The sequence below is a fragment of the Perissodus microlepis genome, chromosome 20 (genome assembly GCF_051167445.1).
Source record: "Perissodus microlepis isolate ML-2025 ecotype Zambia chromosome 20, ASM5116744v1, whole genome shotgun sequence".
NCBI classification, from domain to species: Eukaryota; Metazoa; Chordata; class Actinopteri; order Cichliformes; family Cichlidae; genus Perissodus; species Perissodus microlepis.
The window spans coordinates 12,111,207-12,128,943 of NC_140480.1; the positions used below are offsets into that span (position 1 = coordinate 12,111,207).

Here is a 17,737-nt window from a genome sequence, read left to right on the forward strand (position 1 = left end):
TAACCTTTTAACAGTGTCTGTCTGTCCTCATACTTCTATATATTCTTCTGTAATAGATAACTATACGCTATCATTGTAATCAATCTACACCACAGCTCAAAAGTTTGAAGTCAATTTTCACCTGGTTTATAACCATGTGATCGGTCCACACATCAGTGTCTAAAAAAACGCTCATTTTTATCTGTGTCTATCATCAAAATTTGAGTTGATTGCAAACTCTCCCTAACAAGTTCACTTTATTGCGTGCTCATCAATCTCCTCTACAGCTCAGCTAACTGAAGTCAGTTAGAAACGTCTTTTTATCTTAAAAAAAACAAGATTCTTTTTTATATTTTGTAAATTGGTTTTGAATCCAAATAAATATAATTGCTTAAAACTTGCATTGATCACCAATTATGATTAATGTTTGATAAAACATTAGCTGGTGTATGGATGCAACAATAATGGTGGTGTGTGGATTACAACAATAATAGCGAGTGTGCAGATTATATTACCTATCCTCAGTTTATCACATTAAATCTCATCTTACTAGTGACCCAGTAGCTTTTCCAAATACAGCTGAACTAACCAACATCATTTTTTCAAGTAATATAAAAATCGTTTTTATTTATTACCTTTTTAAACATCCCATTTTTTCTTTCTAATGTCATTAAATCAAGTTTGCCCATTTTTATAAAACATTTGGACCTCCACATCTTTTTAGCGTTCAGTTATTTCCTCAGTGTCACACATGGATTAGTTTTCGTCTCTTTCAATAAGAAAGTCAAATCTTCAGACCTTAAAGCAATCTTTGTTTCTTTCAATCATCTTAATATTTTTAATCTCCTGTAATATAATTGCAGTTAACCAGAGCTTAGCTACTCTGATCTACAGTGATTTTGGGGGTTTGGATTTGTTTTTCACAGGTGCAGAGCCTTTTTCTACAAAATTATGAATAAACTGCATTTTTTAAAAGTACCATTAATCATGTAGACTGACAAGTAACTAAACATGTAACACAGTGATCAGTAGAGAAGAAAGAAAATAACCCATTTACACATTTCTAGTTCAGATCAAAATTATTGTTCTGATTAAGGAAACAGTAAATTTGGCCACGTTATTGTCCTGATCCTCCAATTTTCCCTTTTCAATGTGACTAAATAAAATTCAACTTTTTTTTTTTTTTAAATAAAAGCAGATGCACACCCAGATATTTCTTACAGTAAGAATCCTCCAACAACCTTTCAAAAGAAACATTTTTTGTCTTTCCTCAATTTTGAGAGCAACTGAACCCACAAACCTGAAGCTCGAGACCCCAAACTAACCAAATGTAATGTTTCCTTAATCAGCACAGTCATTTTTAACTTTTTGTGTGTTATGTTTACTCACAGTTTTGATGCTTGCTTCTTCGACTTGATCCATGATTAGCTTTTCACCGTCGCTCTGCTGTTTTCTCTCTCCTCATGCTTCTCCTTTATGCGTCCTGTCCTCAAATATAATCCAACCTGCCTCCTTGTTTCCTCCTTGACTTGTATTAGCAAAATTTCCAGGTAAATTAAGAGAAATCCAAAAAAGTTTTCCTGTTTCAAAAGCTCTTCCAGTTGCCTGTCTTCTTGTCCTCCTTCAAATGTGCATTTTTCGACTTATGTATTTATTTGAATTCATATTGCCATGACAACATAGCACAGAGCATCATGGTAGTTTAAAGCAGGTGGTTCTGTCCTCTGCAGAAATGCTGGTGTTCCATAGTGATGTAGAAGTATGTTAATAGTCTTGAAACAGACACTCACTGATCCGGTAAGAGCAGGAATTTAACTACAAACCCTCATAGTCCCCATCAGTATTCTTCATTTTGCTCTGCAGCAATGGTCACAGTGGCTGCTTTAAGTACGTTTGCCCCATAGAAATCCACTGATGTTCAGTGAGTCCCTTTGATACATATTTAGACCTTCATAATTTTCAGGGTGCATGAGTGTTATATCTCCATCTCATCCTAAACATTTTACCAACCAACACGTTCTCACTCCCAACTCGTCAAACGTGTGACGCATGGTCAGGCTCCCTCTGCTTCACTTATTGACGTGCAGGGTCCTCTCATTGAATACTATAGAGCTCCCTTAACGTTGCTTATTGACGACAAGAGATTGCCGCGGAAGAGCCTGTTGTCCGTATATTTATATATTTCCGAAATCACATTGTATTTATAGAATGACTATTAAAAGTCAGCGAGTGTCAGTAATGTTAATGTGGTTATGTTAGTAATACACCGAGTGCTAATATAACAGCTTTAAGATGCATTTGTAGATATTATTACGTGTTTTACCGTCTTTATGGTGCTAGCTTAAAGTTACAGTGTAAACGTTAGCTTATATTGTAGTAAAGCTGTTACTGTTTAAACGATGTTAGCACAGAAATATTCGCTTCTGTCATGACTGATGAAGTTACTAGTTAATAAAGTTTTCAGTAAAGTGTTTAATCGCAGCCACAGATTGACAGCAAATATCTCGATTAGCTTCAGTGCATCTATAATAAATATGTGCAAGTTTCAGTGCTTCGTTTAAACTGTATGATACTTATACTGATCCAGGGTCAGTGTAAAATACAATCCTAGCTGTGTGAACAAAGCCTGGCTCCTTTAATCCTGCATGACAAACCTCAGAATGCAGGTTATTATTACTCTTTCCTGCTGGCACACCTGTCACACCTGAGAGTCAGCTAGAAACTTACAGTGACGTGGACATCATGCAAAGACTGCCAGACTCTGTAATACTGCAAATGATCAGTGACTCATGTTAACACTAAACTTTAAACGGTATCTCTGTGTCTCTCTGTGTGTGCTGAACATTTAGGATTGAGTCAGGCTGCATCAGCTGAAGCTGTTATTTGTATATATCAGTATTTTTTTCATTCAGGTGTGGGGAAAATATGTAAGACTGCAGTGAAGCGATGTACCAGATTAATCCCTGGCCAAAGGTATCGTACTTAAATCAGACTACTGATCCAGCCACATCAGCCTTTTGTGAGGTCTGTTTAAAGTAGACTAAAAATGAACTGCAGGTTCCTGAGAGGTGGACTGTGAGCACAGAAACACATGTTCATACATACAGCTGCAGCAAACTTACATTAATTTTAAATAGATTTGTTACTCTGATGTCTGTCTCTGTGTTTGTCCTCTGACAGACTGGTGACCTGTCCAGGTGTGCTCTACCTATGACTACTGGGACAGGCTCTAGCCTCTGTAAAAGAAATTTTCTGTTATTCTCATTTAAAGTATTTAAGTGCTTATGCATATGCTTAGTTGTGACACTGTTATAGACTGTTCAGTGAAAGTTTCTAAAACTAGATGAACTTACTTCAGCGTCAGCAGTTTGAGAAAACAACTCCCTTTACAGGTGCTGATAAGGCCAAGGGCACAAAACAGCATAACCATTGATCCGTTAGGTTTCATAGCGAGACACGTGAAGTGTGGTAGGATCAGTTTGTAACTTCCTCCCTCTTCCTTGGAATGCATAAAGGAGTAGGAGCACAACTTCTGTGGCAGCGCTGACATGACTGAACTGTGATGTTTGATGTGTGTTGGCGCAGTAATAAATAGCTTGATCACAGCTCTTTCTGTGTTGCAGACTTTATTTAAAAAATTCCACGACACCCCCCACCCTCCCACTGTGAACCTGAATTGAATATTCAGAAGACATTTGTTTAAATAGTTCTACAAATCTGAGCTGTTGGTGTGTCCTTGGATTGTGTGGTAATAATATTAGAGCTAGCAATCTTTCTTACTGAATCTCTACTATGAGTCATGTTACCTGAGATTAATTCTATGTTTACCTGTCAGCCTGGACAAATGTGCTGTGTGAAGGAAATTAAATTAAATCAGATCTGAACTGCGTACATTTAAGGAACCTGTTCATATTTAATTGAAATATGAACCAGTGATTTTTTGATTGCTGATTCCAAGAGAGTCTTTGTGGAAATCCTGTTTGGCTTTTTGTTATTTTAATTCTCTTCTCTGTTTTCCAGAACAGTTCTCCACAGTCGCTGTCCACATGGGTCAGTGGGACCAAGAAGCACTCTGCTAATGTGTGGACTCTGACCAGCAACATCCAGCAAGACCCAGACAGCGTTTTCTATCTCCCAGCTGGAGTTTTTTGTTTGTCTGTGACTGGAGAGTCAGATTTTTGTTGAGCTTCACACTTGCAGAGGTAAGTCAGTTTGCAGAGATCCCTCCCACCCTGGCTTTTATGTCCTAGATTTCTTATCTGAAACAGTAATATTTCAGTGACTGCTGCTTATACCACAGGTTAATACACGCTACTGATCCCTGATAGGAGAATCATCAATTTTGGCAACAAAGAAGCCTGGTGGATGTTTGTTTGCAGTCTGATGATGGGACATCATGCTCTGCATCTTCAAAGTTTGCCCCCTCATTATTATTCATACCCAGTAATGTGAAGTATGCTTATATCTACTATAACTGAACCAACCTGGTGCTCTTCATTTATGGAGGCTGTTGAGTCTGAATGTTGGATGTTGTGTATCTCGTGTTCTCTGGGCTTCGTTGTCCTCAGTCTTTTTGCAGGATCAGAAAACAAAACCAGGAGGCGTGTAAATGTTTCTTCTCCATGATGTTTCTTCAAATGTTTCTTCTGGATGATGATAAGACTGTGACACGGGATGCCACCTTTGGTCTTGTGATGAAGCAAAGCTCAGGAAGAAGTGGGATTAAATGGTACCCACATGTGTGCTGCTGAGAAGGATGTACAGGGGCACCTGCAGCCAAATCCAAGCTTCAGGTTAGTTGTAGTTGCAGAACGCTATAGGACTGAGACAGCTGAGGCATCAAATGTTTGATTAAACGGATGAAAAAGAGAAGTTTTTTCCCTATAATTATCACTTCTTAAAATCTGTAGCAACTTCAAGTCTGTCAGCGTGCTGAGCATGCTCAGAATGTGACAATATATTTTTGTTCAATATTTAATTTCTTTCAGTTGCAATTGTTAAATGAAAAAAAAATAAAAATATATTCTTATAATTTAGCAAACTAATTTATCAAAAAATATATATACATATATCTGTATTAGTTTTAATAAACTAATTTGACACCTGTATTGAAAATACCATATTGTATTCATACAGAATCAGTATGGTATCATTGTTTGTCTGCTCACTGATTGTTGAAACTAAGAGCTACTTTGATCTGTTTAGATCTAAAGTATCCAAAGTTGAGCTCTAATGTTTCTTCACCCCTGTGTGTGTGATATCTGATTTCCTACATGCTGGCAGAGCAGCAGTTTGTGCTCACAGATGGTGACGGTGTGGAGAGACGGTGGTGTTTCCTCAGAAGAACCAGCAGAGTCACAAAGGACACCAGTCCATCTCACCACCTTGACTTGCTGACTGATGTTCGTCTGCACTGCACAGAGGAAATCAACTGACCGAGGTTTGTCCAGTGACGTGTTATGAAATGTATATTTGTTTTATGCTTACAGATATGTTTTTCTTGACAGAGGCTCTGCAGAGGTTAGACAAAGCAGAGAAAATATGTGCTTTACATTTTACTGTGATTTATTGAGATATTTGTTGCCTGATGTTCAGCAGGAATGGAGAAATAGAATCAAAGGGAGATGTTTTTGATGTTTTTGTAATGATGTAAGTAAATCTTCAATATTATTTATTTGCTTGGTTATATTAGGAGTGTTTCTGAGTGAGGGAGAGAGGAGTCATCATCCAGTTTAAGTGACGTAGATCAGTGGATACACTTGTCTCCCCTTTAAAGGAGACAATCCAAGTCATCCTTAAATGTTAGTGCTTTCAAATACACAAACATTTTTAAAGGACAAAAATGAACATCCAACTTTGACTGTAATACAAAATAAATCTTTGCATGTGTGTTTTCAAACTCTCAGATGGGCAGGATATCAGTCTTGGACTGTCTAACCTGCCGGAGCAGCACTGAATGACCACCACACATGAGCATGTTCCTGCAACATTCAGCATCTGATCTGTCATCTGTGTGCTTCTGCTTTTGGTAAGTAGAGTTACCCAACTCCAGTAACTCTAAACACATGCCATCCATTTCTAACGGCCTGGTTACTTCCTGTCAGTTACTTTAGAAACCATGTGGTCACCTGACCTAACACTGTTTCTTCTTCTTCCCCTTAATGTTCAAGTGTCAAATGTCCAACAGCTGGAGAGGAAACTACACCAGTGTACTGGGATGTTTCAGCAACACGTGCCAGATGCTGTTCCTTCATGGTGACATCACCAGAGACAGCCCCACCCACCTAAGGACCTCGCCATTGATCATGATGATTATAATGATGACAGCGAGCGGAACTAAGACTGTAAAAATCCACGACCACAATTTTTCTTTCTAATTATTAATGAATACTGAGAGCCTCTTTCTGTGTTTTGTCTGTTTTGGGGTTGTTGTTTTTTACCTCATTTGTTACTAACAAAGTTCACCAAACTCACACAGTTTACATTCTGTATGTTTCCATCTTTACCAGCCACACTCTAACTGCATTTAAGAAAATAATCCTTAGAAATCGTCGTTTTTCTCTTTCGTAATTGATGATAATTCAGTGAATATACTGCGCTGCTTCCTTTTATTGCGTCACACATTGCTTTAAGTTTTTCAGTGTCCAGTTATTTTTTACGGCTGTTTGAATTCTCTGTATGTTTGACCCTGTAGACTGTTTGATGGACTGCTTGTCTTCCTGTTTGTTACCGCTGCCTGTTTTTGACTAAAGATTTGGATTTCTGACTTCAACACAGCCTCTGCGTGTCCTCCCTTTGTGTCCTCTTCCTCTGTGAATGTGTTGCATGTGTCACAGATTCATTTTATTAACAGTTTTCACACAGTGAGTTGCATCAGCATTCATCCACAGCACATTTCAGAAGGATTCAGATTAATACAGTGATCTTATAGTCAGAATTATCCTGACAGACTGCCACTGTAAATTATCTTTCATCAGGTAAATTTTCAAATAAAGTCAAATAAAGTTCAGTATTTCAAAGCAGGAGTTATGAAGAATCATACTGGCATTAGGACTAATAATATGTACTTACAAAGTCAAAGTTTTTTAATTATGCTAGAATACTGGAAGACAATCAACTTTTAGTGTTTTCCGCATATTAATTATTCTGAAATAGAGATGGTGACCCTAACCGTACAGAAGCACACTAAACAACTGACAATCTAACAGACATCATTGGCCTGAGCTGTCATGCACAGTGAGTCTGATCCTTTGCTGTGAGAGTCTGACAAGCATGTTTCTGGTCAGTTTGGAAGAAATAATATCACAATGTTGATCTTTTTTTCCAATATTCCTTCTCTTTTACAACATAAACTGTGATCAAAGCTACTTGTGTTCACAGCATGTAATAATACTGACAGTCCAGGGCATTGTGGTCTGTTGAGCTAGGGTTAGGGTTAGCAATTCAGACATATGTAATCAATATTAAACGTCTCTGACGTGGGCCACTGTCCGCAGTGTTGGGAAATCCATACCAGGCTGGAACGAGTCAAGGTAGGTGAGCATCCACGAGAAGACACAGCAGATGCATCCTACTAATACTGACAGGACCAGGAGACTCCAGAAACCGAGCATCTTCTCTTCAGTGCCATCCTCTCCTGTCACCCTCTCTGCCCGCAGCTCTTTGAGTATGGGGTAGATAAGGGCGCAGAGAAAGCCTTATTACTAATTTGTATTATAATTCAATTTTCATGAAATATTCATATTCAGTATTGGTCCTTTTATATTATAACCACGTATCCACCCAGGCTCATGGTGGGGCAGGGCTCTGTCCTGGGATGCTTGAGTACAAGGTAATGTACACCCTGACCAGGTATCCAGTCTGTCAGAATTGTTTTCAATATTTGGTTCAAAAACATGAGTGACAACAAAAATCCAACTAGGATTCTTGCATATGATGAATGAAGTCTGTCTTTGACTGTATTGTCCAGCTGATCCATCAAACCCCCAGCAGGTGAACCTTATTCATGACATAACACGGCAACAATGTAAAAAATTAGACAGCAACAGTCTAAATGTAAAGTGCATTCTAAACTCCTCTTCAATAAATTATATGCAAAGAGTCATTCAGGACTGTAAAACGTGAACTACAGAACCCAGAGTATTCATCATTAAATCTCTGGTTGCTTCATTTTTCTATCTATCCTATATCAGATACTTTAAAGGTTAGGTTAGGTAAAGTTGCATTCTCATGGTGAGGCAAAGTGCTTTATGTGTGTGTGTGCGTGTCATGAACGGCTATAAAAGGCCTATAATTAAAGAACAAAGCGGGGTTTGAGTTCGAGTTGCGGCAGACTGTCACTACTTGTAAATGGAACGCAGCCTTCCTACGGCGGACAGCTAATAACAGGAATCGGACGCGGTCCACCCAAGTCCACAGCAACCACCATAGCAACCGCCTAGCATGACCTTAAAAACATATTCTGTCTTCATAACTATCAAAAACATGAAATGATTTGCAAAGTGTTTAAGTGTTACAGCTGCAGAGAGCTATGGCGGTATCTTTGGAAGCTGTTTACATAGCTAATAATATACGATGTAACCATGGAGACAGTCAGTCACGTGAGCTAGCGGTGCATGTTTACTACAGTGAATAAGGTGATTGCGTGCACAGCGTCCACACGCTGCAGGGGGTAAAGACATTACTTCAATATTGTTTTATATTGATATATATTTGCCTTCTGTTGACCATCACCTCAGGTTCACCATTACAGTTTCAGCATACAGATGCACACTGTCTAAATATCAACACATTCAAAAACTTATGTCTCAGAAATAAGCACAGCTGTTCATGTTTGTCATTAGAGTTTTATTTGTAAGAAAATTATGAACTTCATATTGTGTATCAAATAAAAGAACATTTCACAACTCTGAGTCAACAGAAACAGGTAACAGAAATGTCTCTAATGTAGACATGTACAGTGTAGTGTAAGCATTAAAAGATCATAAAGGAAAAACTAACATTTATGTGAAACTAATTGTAATAAAAAAAATGAACAGGTGGTTTATAGATGTAAAAGAAAGAATCTGAAAACAACACTTTTTTGGTCTAAGTGATCAAAGTAGAAAACAGAACTGATGTTCAAAAACAAACCGTAGCTGCACTAATATTACACATCTCCATTGTTGTGGTGAACAGACATGTTGCTTTTAAAACCACATGCAGTGTGTGACCGTGACTGTTCACTGAGACCATGAACGCCACTTCGCTGAAGCCTTCGCCTTCTTCTTCTTCTTCTAAAATGGAAGCAGAAGGAGCACGAGCTGCTTTGATCTACTGAAAGGAAAAAGCAGAACATCTGAGCTGAAACCAGTCAGCTGAAATCATTAAGACAGGAACAATCATTCAATGCAGTGTCTCAGGTGGCTTAGCCTGTTACAACTGTTGATACAAGCTAAATACGGTTAACACACAGTGTCAGGGAGCTCCAGTGTGGGAACTAGTGGCTTTAGGTTTGTAGTCATTTAACTTTCATCCATTCATTCATTTAATTCAGGAGGAAGAAATGTCAGGTTGATGCAGGCTGGTTACATGCATTTGGTCCCATGCTGTCTTTAACTAAATGACTTGGTTCATTTTATGGCTGGGCTGTACGTGGGGTTATATCATGTTATTTGGGCAGGAGTACCTGTCCCCTGTTAGACTTAGAAAGTTTCTCCATAAGTAGAGTTTCTAACTCTTCTAGCACATCTGTTGCTGACAGCTTTTTGGTGGCTCTTTTTACCCCACACTGGTTGTGAGTGTGTAAATAGCCCCACTAGTTCTTTTGGGTTGCAGTTAACTTGGGAGGAAGAGGTAGGTCTGCCATGACTAGATGAATAACAATTATCTGGGATACATAAATTTCATAATGCATGCATATATCTCTCTAAACCTGGCCTGAGGGCTGCCATTTTTTACATTCAGTTATTTCTTTGTTGAATCTAAATAATGAATGTGTTACAGTTAAACTGACACTGATCAGTGTAAATGGCTCATTGGGACACAGAAACCTTTAAATTAAACCCTATCACCTGATATCGAGTGTCAAACAATATCAAAGCTGTAAAAGCTGTTTACAGTCAGAATTTATAAAGCTATGATTGTAAATAAATTCAAACAAGTGAGCTTTTCTCTTTGTGCTGAATATCAACACTGTGATTTCTTAGACTGCAAGCTTTACTTTAGCACAACCAGTTGTAGAAGCTGCCACTCCAAATGTCTTTTGATAGCAAGAAAAAAATACCTTTTCAGTACACGGCCTGAAGTTCTTCTCTGACATCTTCTGCAATCGGCTTTGTCTGCTGGTTTGAAGACAATAAACCACAAAAAGATGATTTAGTCACTTTGTCTGCGTCATGCAGCTCGAATGTGTCGTGTAACGATGTTGAATAGCCGTCGTTATCCCTCTGCTGTGTCAGTAGGATTGTACTGTACAGCATCTCATTGATATGTGAGGAATGCTAATGTAACACGATTAGAGACTTACATCATTAAAACATAAAGGACAGGAGATATTTACATATTTTTATATTTATATTACATTTTATAGCTGACGGATATTACTAAATAGATAGAATTTACTAAATAGCTGGATGAACATGAAAAATATGTCTATAATAACAAATGACCATGAGAGCCAGTAGAATTAATTCAACTGGACACTCAAAAGATGTCCTTAAATGCTCTTTAAGTGGCAGAACAAACAAACAAACAGTTAATTGCTTACTTGAGATGAAATCTGCTCAGCTACTTTGAAAACAGCTTCTAAGTGGTTCCTCCTTTAACAGGATGACTGCTCAGGGGTAAGGCCATCATGCAATCCAGCAACCTTTATGGTTCTGCTTTGATTCACCAGGAACTATTAGGGAAACCTTCCAGCGCCTCCTGTGAAAGACACAGGCATAAACACACAAACATTTATTAACATGTTCCACAGTCTTCCAGTTTGATTTTCTCATCCTGTGGACAACAACGTACATGGATGCAGGTTTATTGTTAACTTTTGTAAGGTTTATTTAGTGAACATATCCAGCTGCAGCTCCACTGTGATCCTGAACTGGATAAGCACTTAAGAAAATGTGTCAATAAATGGACATACATCAACTTACTATATTTATCCAAACAGACGGGACCAATAATGCTTCACTGAGTTAGAGACTTTAACAGTCTCTTCTATGTAAGAATGTCTCGTGCTGATATACCTGCAAACTTGACAACAAAGGTTTTTCAGACTACATTTAGCTGTCCTCTATGTCAGCTCACACATTTACATTCATGTCACACTTATTTCTGCTTTCCCATTTTATAATTATTACTTACATTTTGATTAGATACCTTGAGTTTGTAAATGATCAGATTACATAATTGGAATACAATGTATCCAATTCAGGGTTGCGGGAGGATGAAGCCTATCCCAGCTGATACAGGACAAAGACAGGCTGCCAGTTTATTGCAGGGCTAACACAATATGTGTAACAGAAAATCCACTTAAATGTTTGATATTTCTTATAATAATCATAATTATGACTATTATTTAAAGGTTTCTTTATAAATACATTTTGATTTTTTATAACACCTAAAATCCAAACCTGAGCTGTTTCAGATTCTGACCTCTGACCTCAGTGACCTGGCTGTGTCCTCACTGCAGCTCCCTCTTGGAAGTACGTCTGCTTCTTGTCTACCCCCAGTGTTGACCGCCTGCCCTTGATATCACGTACTGTACCTGAGGAACAAAAAAGGACAAACACTTGCCTTCATTTAAGAAGTACATTCATACAGAGGTAATCTATGGAAACACACTAGTTCACCCTTTGGGAGAAATCAGTTCCTGTGAAACATTTCTGTAAATGAACATCATGTGGAGAATGAATGAAATGAGTTCTTCAGGTGACTCAGCAGACCCACACTGACAAATGAAATCTAGTTAAACTATTAAGCATATTTGCTCTTCTGAAATCTGTGTTAAACAACAACAAACATAAATTAGTAACAAAAATACAGCTGAGTAGAGGCTTTACAAACCACCAGCAGCCATAATGCTAAATTTTAATCTTCAAATGTTTCTGAGCCGTCTTCAACCTGCTTTTAACACATTAAAGTCCCACAGTCAATGCAGCCTGACTCAATCCTAGATGTTCAGCACACAGAGACACAGAGGTACTGTTTAAAGTTTAGTGTTAACATGAGTCACTGATCATTTGCAGTATTACAGAGTCTGGCAGTCTTTGCATGATGTCCACGTCACTGTAAGTTTCTAGCTGACTCTCAGGTGTGACAGGTGTGCCAGCAGGAAAGAGTAATAATAACCTGCATTCTGAGGTTTGTCATGCAGGATTAAAGGAGCCAGGCTTTGTTCACACAGCTAGGATTGTATTTTACACTGACCCTGGGTCAGTATAAGTATCATACAGTTTAAACGAAGCACTGAAACTTGCACATATTTATTATAGATGCACTGAAGCTAATCGAGATATTTGCTGTCAATCTGTGGCTGCGATTAAACACTTTACTGAAAACTTTATTAACTAGTAACTTCATCAGTCATGACAGAAGCTAATATTTCTGTGCTAACATCGTTTAAACAGTAACAGCTTTACTACAATATAAGCTAACGTTTACACCGTAACTTTAAGCTAGCACCATAAAGACGGTAAAACACGTAATAATATCTACAAATGCATCTTAAAGCTGTTATATTAGCACTCGGTGTATTACTAACATAAGCACATTAACATTACTGACACTCGCTGACTTTTAATAGTCATTCTATAAATGCTGTCCGTTTAAATGGTCTTACCTGTACACACTGCTGTATCCACATGTATTCCATAAGTTCCAAAAGTTTAAATGAGTTCTGACTGTGTTGGGATGATAGTGTTGTTTGTTGTCTGCAGTTGCTGGTCCCTGGTGGAGAGAAGCAGGTGATGCTGGAGTCACTGCAGCCAGATGCACGTTACAGCATCTTGGTCACCGCTGAGTACCACAACAGAGAAGGAGGCAGCGGTTCAGCTCAGGGCAAAACTGGTGAGTCAAACAAGGGAAAGATGCCAAGACAGCTCAAGTGCAACTTCCAGTTAAGACCGACAGGCTTACATGCAAAAAGTGCAAATGTCCCATTACTTTACCCTTACAGGAGGATATGCATACTTGAAGGTTTCCACATATAGAAACATCAAGGTTTTTGGGCAGTATTGTTTCTACAGCACTACACGTACAGTCATTTTGGTCCAGAGACACAGATTCCTTTCTCTGCATAATGATGGGCTGTCTGAACAATGAGACAGAAGCCAGTGCCGGTACAATGACAGTACTGCTCTTGATACTTGGTTGGAAGTTCAAAAATTACTGGGTGCACTGTGTCTACGGTTATTGTCCAAGCTAGTGTGCAGATGACATTCTTTGGCTTTGTGTTTTTTGTTTGTTTTCTGGCTTTTTTCTGTTTCTCTAGACACTTTGTGGGTAAGCAGTGCGAGTGTGGTCAGGTCTGACCACTCCAGTATCTGTGTGTCATGGAGACCAGTATCTGCCGTTGATGGATATCCTATTGTAATCCAGGATGTAAAAGGTATTCTGTAATCACGTCTACAGTGATGTGAAAAGGTGTTTCCCCCCAAGTTAATACAAAATGCAGTTTTTAAATGATGATTTCATAGATTAGGGAGAAAGATTATCCAAACCTCCCTGGTCCTGTGTAAAAACAAATTGCCCCCCTTGTTAAATCACGAGTTAACTGTGATTAACCAATTTTGGAAACCTCAGTTCAGTGTTACTAGACACACTCAGGCCTGATTAATTGCAGACTTGTGAATCAAGAAATCAGTTAAATAGAACCTGTCTGACAAAGTGAAACAGGCTAAAAGACCTCAAAAAGCAACACATCGTGTCACCAGCCATCCTCCTGGTCCTCAGTGTTAATGCCCACTTAACTGGGTCCTTCAGTGGAAAGGCTCAAGCAGATGAAGCCTAATATAACAAGATGAGACTGACAAATATTCTATTTGAATGTTTAAAAAGAAAAATATCACAGTATCTATGCTTTCACTGAGCATATACCTGCATCACGAGTGTCAATGATGAACTCTGCAGCCTGAAAAGTCCTGGCCTCGGTCAGCCCCGGTCCACTCACACGCACACGGCTCACATCACCAATCCCTGACTGCTTGATCATAACAGCAATTGGGCTGCTGGGAACATGACGGCCGTTCTTCTTGATGTTAACAAGGTGCTCACCAATGTCCCTGGGTTACAAATGAGATTCCTAACACAGACAGACAAAACAGATGAGGGTTAACGCTTATTCTTGTGTGTGCACGCAGCCCGTTTCAGTTGCTCCTGCTTCTTTCTCCATGTTTTAACTTTATTACTTTCCCCCTCTGTCTTTTACTTAGGGGTTAATAAAGTATTTGGATTCTGATGAGTCTCATTGTTTTGCAAACTTCTCACTTATCAGACGGACACTCACCAATGTGAGCATCTCAAACACACAACGTGTATCGTGCCTGTTTATCTGCACACTATACTGTATGACAGAGTTTGCTGCACAGAAAGTGCCGTAAGCTATTTTAAAGGAACAGTTTCACAAACAACCTGATTTCTTACAAAATGAAACAATTGTCTTTACACTGCAGTCCTTGTCACTGTTAGATGTAACGCTGGCTCTGGAAAGGCTGCTGACAGCTCTGTCACCTTTGTGACTCTTTTCCTCTGTCAGCGATGAACCTCAGTGGGAGTGACATTCGTGATGTTCACTCTGTCACTCAGTCAAAGAAAAAATAACTATACATTCAGACGTGAGGTTGAGCTGAACACAATGATACCAAGCAAGGCGAAAAAACCTGAAGGTGAAATACAAATGCAAAATTAAAAGTAGTCAAAAATGGCCAGTTATATTTTGGACCTCAGAGGGTTAACCCAACAAATCATGAAAAATTAGGTTTAAATTTTTATTCATGACAGTGCAGATTTCTCACATTTCAATTTAAGCATGTAACAATTTGATTTTTTCTAACACAAAAAGAGTGAAACTTAGGTTAGACTTGTGTTTGCAAATGACCCACCCCATGTTTTGTAGCTTTCTGGATTTCATACTTATTGGGCTATATATTAATTTATTATACAGACTTATACAGTACATTAAATCAAAATTCATGTTTTATGTAACTGAAATGTTTAATTATGTGGGCTACAGAAAATAATTAAGTTATAGACTATATTTATAAGAAACATGTACACTTACACGAGGAAGTGGTGTCCCAGAAACGATGTGGGCTCCATAGATAATTGGCAAACCTTCTGGAGGAAACCTGGTCTTGTTAGGAGAGACGGCATCCATCCCACTTTGGATGGAGCAGCTCTCATTTCTAGAAATATGGACAAATTTATTAAACCCCCCAAAATATGACTATCCAGAGTTGGGACCAGGAAGCAGAGTTGCAGTCTTACATGCCTCTCTGCAGCTTCTCTCCTCCTGCTACCCCCCCAAAAAACCCATCACCATAGAGACTGTGTCAGCTTCCAAAAAGACAAAAAACAAACTAAAAACCAGCAACAAACAACTTAAGCATAAACAATTACAAAGAAAGAACAATACAGTATCCACATCTGAACCAAAGAGTAAAACAGTGAAATGTGGATTATTAAATATTAGGTCTCTCTCCTCCAAGTCTCTGTTAGTACATGACTTAATAATTGATCAACAAATTGATTTACTCTGCCTTACAGAAACCTGGTTGCAGCAGGATGATTATGTTAGTTTAAATGAATCAACACCCCCGAGTCATTCTAACTACCAGAAATCTCGAAGCACAGGCCGAGGGGGCGGTGTGGCAGCAATTTGTCACACCAGCCTATTAATTAATGAAAGACCAAGACAGACTTTTAATTCATTTGAAAGCCTGATGCTTAACATTGTCCACCCCAGCTGTGAAACTCAGAAACCAGTCTTACTTGTTATCATCTATCGTCCACCTGGGCCTTATACAGAGTTTCTGTCTGATTTCTCAGACTTTATATCTAATTTAGTTCTGAGCTCAGATAAAATAATTATTGTGGGTGATTTTAACATCCATGTAGATGCTAAAAATGACAGCCTCAACATGGCATTTAATCTGTTATTAGACTCAATTGGTTTCTCTCAAAATGTAAAAGAACCCACCCACCACTTTTATCACACTCTAGATCTTGTTTTAACATATGGCATAGAAACTGAACATTTAACAGTGTTTCCTGAAAACCCTCTCCTGTCTGATCATTTCCTGATAACATTTACATTTACAATAATTGATTACACAGCGGTGGAGAGTAGACTTTATCAAAGTAGATGTCTTTCTGAAAGCGCTGTAACTAAGTTTAAGAATATAATCCACCCACTGTTATCATCTTCAATGCCCTGTACCAACACAGAGCAGAGCAGCTATCTGAACGCTACTCCAACAGAGGTCGATTATCTTCAGAAGTACCTGACTGGTGGTATAATTCTCAAACACTTAGCCTAAAGCAGATGACTCGTAATCTGGAGCAGAGATGGGCAGTAACGCGTTACTTGTAATGCGTTACTGTAATCTGATTACTTTTTTCAAGTAACGAGTAAAGTAAGGGATTACTATTGCAAAAACGGTAATTAGATTACCGTTACTTTCCCGTAGGAACGCTGCGTTACTGCGTTACTAAAACCATGATTTTTTTTGCAAGAATGTCTCATGACAGTGACGTAAGCAAGTGCCACGTTCGTGACAACAGCTGTCTGCAGATCAACAATGGATCATATATCGAGTGCAGGAGAGAGTATGAGCGTGCAGCGTTTAAAGCGTGGAAGTACTGACCTTACTTTGAATTTGATTCCATAAAAAGTGACAAAAACATTAGTGTCCGTTGTGCGTGGGAAGAAAACTTCTTTTTACACCGAAAAAAAACCCTAAACAAGCTTCGAGTGGGCAACGTCATAATGGGAAATTCACAGAGAAACTCGCGGATTCTTCCACTGACCGCTGCGCCACACCTGCACCAGGGTAAACCTCCGCCTACCCAACTCCTGCTTTACAGGTGAAAATAGAGCAACAGGACCGCTAGTCTTTGATTTTATTTACTTTCTGCTGTGTTTTACTTGCATCTATTTGAAAGACTGAGTGTAAACACAAAAAATATTTTATTTTATGTGCTGGAATGTGCAGAAAATAGGTTTAAATGTTAAACTAATTTCTTCAAGTCAGAGAATGGTGCATATAATTTAATTTTTGCTTGATGCATAAAGTTAAAAGATTAAACTGATAAAACAAGTTTAAAAAAAAGAGACTTTTCCATTTGATTACATTTTGTATGATGGATTATGCAGAAAAAGTAGAATTGGGTTGACAGATCTATCGCTTTATCACCTATTCAGGTTGTAAATCGTGTTTTTAAAAAGTAACTAAGTAACTAAGTAACTAAGTAATTAATTACTTTTGAAAATAAGTAATCAGTAAAGTAACGGGATTACTTTTTTGGGGAAGTAATCAGTAATTAGTTACTGATTACTTTTTTCAAGTAACTTGACCAACACTGGTTGAGAGTGAATTGATTTAAACAGCACAATACGCTGCTGAATCACTCTCATTGTTATTGTTATTTTATTTCCTGTCAGTAGCTGAAGTACTGGTGACAAAAGAGAACGGTTGAGTTTCATCTCATAAAATTGACACCGCTCCAGAATAGCTGGAGTAGAAGGGCGTGTTAATAACCACTCTTATTCGTCTAATACCAG

The 17,737-nt window shown here is 38.4% G+C and overlaps 2 long non-coding RNA genes across 5 annotated transcripts; one reads left to right on the forward strand and one right to left on the reverse strand.

Annotated features, from left to right (window-relative positions):
• Nucleotides 1–1,476: 1,476 nt before the first annotated feature.
• Nucleotides 1,477–6,737, forward strand: LOC146364193 (uncharacterized). 3 transcript variants are annotated; one of them, XR_014799019.1, is made up of 5 exons: nt 1,477–4,772; nt 5,263–5,419; nt 5,672–5,780; nt 5,886–6,007; nt 6,150–6,737. It is a non-coding gene; the product is annotated as an uncharacterized LOC146364193 (long non-coding RNA). The 3 variants fall into 3 exon arrangements; XR_014799017.1 differs by having other exon boundaries at nt 5,672–6,007; XR_014799018.1 differs by having other exon boundaries at nt 1,478–4,772; nt 5,268–5,419; nt 5,672–6,007.
• A 2,016-nt stretch (nt 6,738–8,753) lies between these two features.
• Nucleotides 8,754–16,949, reverse strand: LOC146364194 (uncharacterized). Of its 2 annotated transcripts, XR_014799070.1 has the most exons (7): nt 15,236–16,947; nt 14,053–14,257; nt 12,797–13,020; nt 11,611–11,722; nt 10,727–10,884; nt 10,244–10,301; nt 8,754–9,294 (listed from the first exon to the last, which is right to left on the reverse strand). It is a non-coding gene; the product is annotated as an uncharacterized LOC146364194 (long non-coding RNA). The 2 variants fall into 2 exon arrangements; XR_014799069.1 differs by having other exon boundaries at nt 10,727–11,722; nt 15,236–16,949.
• Between the last annotated feature and the right edge of the window lie 788 nt (nt 16,950–17,737).